This window comes from Hippopotamus amphibius, chromosome 3 (genome assembly GCF_030028045.1).
Source record: "Hippopotamus amphibius kiboko isolate mHipAmp2 chromosome 3, mHipAmp2.hap2, whole genome shotgun sequence".
NCBI lineage: Eukaryota > Metazoa > Chordata > Mammalia > Artiodactyla > Hippopotamidae > Hippopotamus > Hippopotamus amphibius.
In genome coordinates this window covers 133541531-133547530 of record NC_080188.1, presented here as the reverse complement: position 1 = coordinate 133547530, position 6000 = coordinate 133541531, and positions in this window count along the sequence as shown.

Here is a 6000-nt window from a genome sequence, read left to right as displayed (position 1 = left end):
GGTTTGGGTCAAACACTGTGTGTGTTTGTGTTTTTCTTTTCTTAACAGATTCCTTCCCTCTCTCCTGGCGTATCGTTTCTTGTGTTGCTTCAGCTTCTTCTGGGTCAGCAGTCGCCCTCTTTCGCCATCCCTCGTGCCAACCCAAACCACCCTCTCCTCTCCTCGGCGCATCTTTTCACGTCTTCTTGTTCTTTTCCTAGGTCTCCAGAGGCCTGGGAGCGAATCTCCCTCTCATGTTCTCTCTGGCCTGGGGCCTCCCCTCACCCCTCCTCTCTCCTTCTTTCCCCTTTCCCCCTCTCCCCTTCTCTCTCCTCCCTGCTCCCTCTGCTTCCAAGTATATGCCATTTCACAGAAAGTTCCATTTTCACAGCCATGGTTATTTTCATGTATTTCCCCAGTTCTAACATCACAGAGGAATGTCTGACATCATCTCCACCAGTGAATCCAACGCTCACCAGCCCCCAGCCCTGCCTCTCTCCCCTCCTTTCTTCACCAGCTGTTTGCAAAGTCTGGAGTCTGTCTGATGATTCAAACACATTTTTTTTTCGTGTCCTGGGAACCCTGTGATACCTTCCACCTTTAGGACTGTGTTGCTCCCTGAACATTAGAACACCAGCTAGGTCTTGGCCTCAAGAGAAATTGTGCATTGGCTCCCAACCTTTTGTGCACATTAGAATCACCTGGGGAAATTTTAACACGTCTATGGCCAGGTCACACCCGGTACCAATGAAATCAGAACATCTGGGAGTGGGAGTGGGGCAGCAGTAGTTTTTAAAGATCCCCAGGTGATTCCAATACTCGGCCAAGTTTGGGAACTGCGATCTGGTGCTGTGCGGAAGGGGGTTAGAGCCTGCAGCCAACTGAGTGAACCTCATGGAGCTTGGGGCTCGCACCTTCCTGTCTGAGAGCTGTGAAGTCAAGAGACGAGGGGGCAGGTCCCAGGTCCCCAGCGGGGCCAGGAGCATTCTCTCAGGGGTGTCCCTGCACTTGCACTAGGGGCTTGCTTAGCCTCGAGGTGAAGACCTGCTCTGGGAGGGCTGACAGAGGCCCAGGAGACCTCCCCCTTCCTCAGCAGAGGGTGCTCGTTCCAGGTGGGACCTCTTAGGAGCTCAGTCCGCAAAAGAGTCTCAGATCTGTGGGAAAGCAAGCAGTCAGTTCTGTCCCTCCTTCCCGAATGCAGCCTGAGGCCTGGGGTTCCTGACACACTCCTGATTAAGGACATGGTCCTGATTCCCACTCTGCGGGCAGCCCTGAATCCTGCAGCTCAGCCGAGAGTGAGATCACCCAGGGTAGCAGGAGGCCAGGAGATGTGAGGCTTTGGATGCTCAAGGTGTAACCCTGAGGACTTTCAAAAAGAGAGTGATGACAAGGAAATTCTTTCCTGCTATTTCCCTAAAGCCCCAGTGATGGCAGCCCTTGGAAGGTTCGTCTCTGGCGGAAGCCTGATATTCTCACTCCTCTACCCTCTCTGACGGGCATCTACATGGGTGGTTTTCAAACTCACATCAGAATCCTCTGAAGGGCTTGTTAAAACACAGATTGCTGGGCGCAGCCTCAGAGTCTGACTCAGTGGGTCTGGATTGGGGCCAGAGAAGTTGCATTTCTAGCAAGTTCTGTGGTTCTACTGCTGCTGCAGAATGGGTGGCACACTTGCAGACCCCCTGGTCTACAGCCTCTCTCTCCAGAACACCTCCAGTTTGCCACAGACTGAAATTAGAGGAAAACATTAGGAAGTAATGAAAAAGGAAGGGAAAAGCTGATGTTGCCTCATCTGATGAGGGAAGGCAGGGCTCTCACTTTGTGTGTCCCTCCTGCTCAGCGCTGGGCAGGGTGCCTCTGCATTGTGAGAGCACCATGGATATCTGCATATGGTGACGTAGCTGGTTCATGCGAACAACACAAGTGATAAACGCTAGTCTACCAGTACACTCCTGGAAAGCAGATGTCTGTCTGTGGTTTCTAAATGCTCAGTAATTCAACTCAACAGAAAATAGAGTTAGCCTAAAATGCCCAAAGGACCATATCCTAAGCACATCATGTCAAAAAACTACTGGGGATAAAACAGTGAATTAGACACTGACAAGGGTTCCTGACCTTCTGGAGTTTACTGTCCTTCAGAGATGACAAACATTAAACAAGAAATTGCAGAGGTGAGAGTTTGGAAAGGAAGTTAACGTTCTAAGTGCAGGTTTTTCCCTCTTTGGACTGTTCCTGCCCTGCTGACTTGTACCAGATTATAGATCTTGGGGAGATGGAATTAGCCCCAAATGTGTGGCTCGTTGTGTTCACCTGAGTGATGACCCACTGAGCCATTTAAAACAAGAGGCTAAGTGTTTCAGCATCTTTCCTGCTCATACTGTTTAAATTAAGATCAATTTTCGGTTCCTCCCAGCCAAGGATTTGATGGAAACAGCCAGGCTAGTGGTGTGGAGGTTGCTGTAATTCTGTCTTGCTTGAGGCTGCCAGGCTGGAGGGGGCAAAGTGTTGGTCTGATGTGAACAAGTTGCTGAGCAGAGAATTCCAGCATGTTCAGAAAACCAGAGACAATGCTGTGAAACGCACCATTGTGTGTCCTAGGACTGGCAGCCAAGTGAGTGGGTGAGCTCTGTGGCCATGGCAAAGACACTGGCCAGTGAATCTTCCATCCCAAAGCTCTCCTGAGAGCAGCTTGTGTCTAAGTAAACTTATTTTTCAGGCTGACCAGAAGTCATGACCTCTTCTGGAAATTATCTTTACTCTTCTGTGGGAACAGAGGGGTGACCACATAGACCCATGGAAGAGACATCATTCACATGTCTTTGAGGACTCGGAGGTTGTCTGGTTCATCTGTATAGCGTCCTGTGGATCAGTGGTAGCTGCCTGAGCTTGGTCCAACACTTAGAATCTGTGACAAAGGTTTAAATTCTGGGGCCACTAGCTCTGGCTATAGAGAAATTCAGCCCAAGAATCCAAGTTCTGCCAACTGCTCAGGCAACGTGCATAGCCCCAGAGGCTTCAGAAGTCTAGTAGGACACCTAAGAAATGAGAATCAGGGATGGCTTTTGAGGCGCTCAGGTCTTGATTTTCAACCAGTTGATATATGCTGAAACAGGGCTACACCTGTGAACAACTGGAACTATTTTCTGGTTAGCTTCACAAGGTCCCCCATCTAAATAAGCAGTTTTTAGTAGTGACAGGATTGCAAATAGTTAATCTTACAAGATGACCCATTTCTTAATATGGTATGTTGCATCTATTTTAAAGATATGTTCTTCTCTTCTGGACTAAAGCGTTCAGTTTTGGATCTGGAGACTAGTGATCTCTTACAAACGCATCTCTCACCATCTCATAGTCCAGCACCCATACTAGAAGTTAATTCTGCAGTGAAAACTTTCTAAAGACAACAGAACTTGTGACCATAGAGTAGGCAGTTGGATGTCCCCTGGGGATGGGGCTGAATGGTCACACTTGAATGCTCTTGGACCTGAACAGAGTGGGAGGGTTGGCGGAGCCTGGGACCTTCACTTGTGGGAGCACCCAGTTTGTCTTCACCCCACAGGATAATTCACTACAAGGACTGAGGTTCAGGAGAAGCAGGGCAGCAGCCCACTGTGGGCTCCACGTGCAACCAGCATTGAATATATACACCTTCAGAGGGAATGAGTTGCTCATAGAAAGCCCACAAGCATCGTTGCCTCTTAGCTACTGTCCCTCTTTCCTGAACAGGCCTCCACACCCTGGTTGCCCGAGATGTGTGGATTGGTTTCTTCCTCTCTACTTTTTCTCGGGCTGTATCCTTTATGGCTTTAAAGGGTGAGTGGCAATGTACTATCATAGAAAGAATGTAGCTTTAAAAGCAAGGTAGACAATTTCATATTCCAGCTCTGGTATGTGCTAGTTGTGAGTTCGTAGGCAAGTTCCTTAACCTTTTAAGCCCATTTTCTCATCTGTAACATGTGGGTAATGACATCTATTTCATAAGGCTGCTGTAAAGTTTGATGCTCTAATGCTTGCAAATGCTTAGCACAATGTCTATCAGAGGTTAAGTCTTTGGTATGTATCAGCTGTTATCATGAAGTCAACTAAGGGAAGGATTGTCTTCAGGCAATTGTACAGATCACACCAAATGTGAGGGAGTGAATAATATGCTATAGATTTCCTATGGTTAGCAAAACACTGGAAGTGGTCTAAACGTCTAACAAAAGAGGACCAGTTAGATAAATTGCAGAGTGTATTCTAGAAGAACCCTCTATTTCAGGCACCATGTGTTGTGTAATCCAAATGTCAGTTGTGGGTATCCTTTGAGATCCCAAAATTGGCTTGAACAGTATCCCACTACAGTGGGAAGTCCCGGGAGGACAATCCCCTAAGGACTTGGTGGTGGGGTCCCATGAGGGCCAGGGTGTAACGGGAGTGGCATTTTCCCATTCACCTCTGTTGCTTCACTGACTCTTCCATTTATGAATTAACTTGCTTCACTGTCTGCAAGCTTTCTTCTGCACTAGTCATACCACACTGAATCCTGCTCCCATTCTTCACTCCCCAAAACAACACTGATTCAAAGCTGTGTGTGCAAAAGGCTTTTTTTTTTTTTTTAAACTATTTGAGACAATGAAGAGGATTTACATTTTAGCACCACAGTTTGAAGTCCTTTTGCCCTTCTGCCACCAGGGAGTCTTCTCATGAGTCCCTGAGAGGCTCCAGCATCTGGAGACCAAGCCCTGTATCTTGGGTCCACTTTTCCTTTTCTGCTGCTCAGCCCCCAGCCCTCCAATGTGTGCTGACTTTCTCTGCAAGAGAGAGATTTTTGGGGTCTTACTTTCTAAAGAAGCCTAATGGGTGACTGAGGTTGACATATATACACTAATATGTATAAAATAACTTGTGGGAGGGAGGGAGTATGGGGATATATGTATAAATAAGGCTGATTCACTTTGGTGTACAGCAGAAACTGGCACAACAGCGTAAAGCAATTATATTCCAATAAAGAGCTTAAAAATAAATAAATAATAAAGAATTACATAAAAAATAAAAATAAGTGAGGAAATTTGTATTTCAAATAAATAAATAAATAAAGAAGCCTAATAAATATCTTAGGAAACAAATATAGTTTTGCCTCAAAGAGAAGCCTGATGTTACTGTAATTTTGTATATTTTGCGTATCTGGCCCCACAGGCCCGTGTGAGCTCTTTCGGAGCAGCGAAGCACATGGCTAGGAATCCATGTGCGGGAGCTGAATTGCTTGGGTCCAAATACTGGGTCTGCTACTTACAAGCTATGTAACCACCGTAGGAAGTTTGCTGTAGGGAGGATTGAAATAAAAGAGTTAGTGGCCTTAGTGTCTGAGGCATACACTGGGAAGTCAGTAACTGCCTGCACTGGTCACTCCGCTGTCAGTCTGCGGTGCCTTGCTTCATGCGTGGAGACATGTTATTTCATGCTGAGAAGAGGCCTTCGCTGTGATTAACTTGGGCTCCTGATGTAGGAGGACAAAGTATGAGTATTTAGACAATTTTTTTTTTCCTTTAGTAAGACTGTAGTTCAACTATTTGGACACAATAAAGGAAACTTTTACTTACCCAGGTTGGGATGAAGAGTGGAAAAGAGTTCAATTGTTTCAACTAAACAGTAAAAGGCCACATTTTAGGCTTCCTTTCTCATTACTAATCGCTTAACACTGAAGATTCATTTTAGGTCTTTTTTTCTCTTTCTACATACGGAACAAAACAAGGCAAGTTTAAAAATTCTTTAATTTCAGACAAAGAACAAGTATTGCATTATACAGACTTTCTTAAAAGCATGACATAGTCTGCTGTCACTGTTTCTCTATGTGTTGTAAACCAACATAAATAGCACGGGAGAGAATGGTACATCTTTCCTCTGCATCTTTAAAGCACTCTTAACTAAGCATGGATACACCCTCAGAAGGAAAATCCTGGTGAAATGGCATCTCTAACACTCTCTCCTCAGGTTCTAATGACTCCGTGGGAGAAGCACTATGGGTCTTAGTCTAACCATATT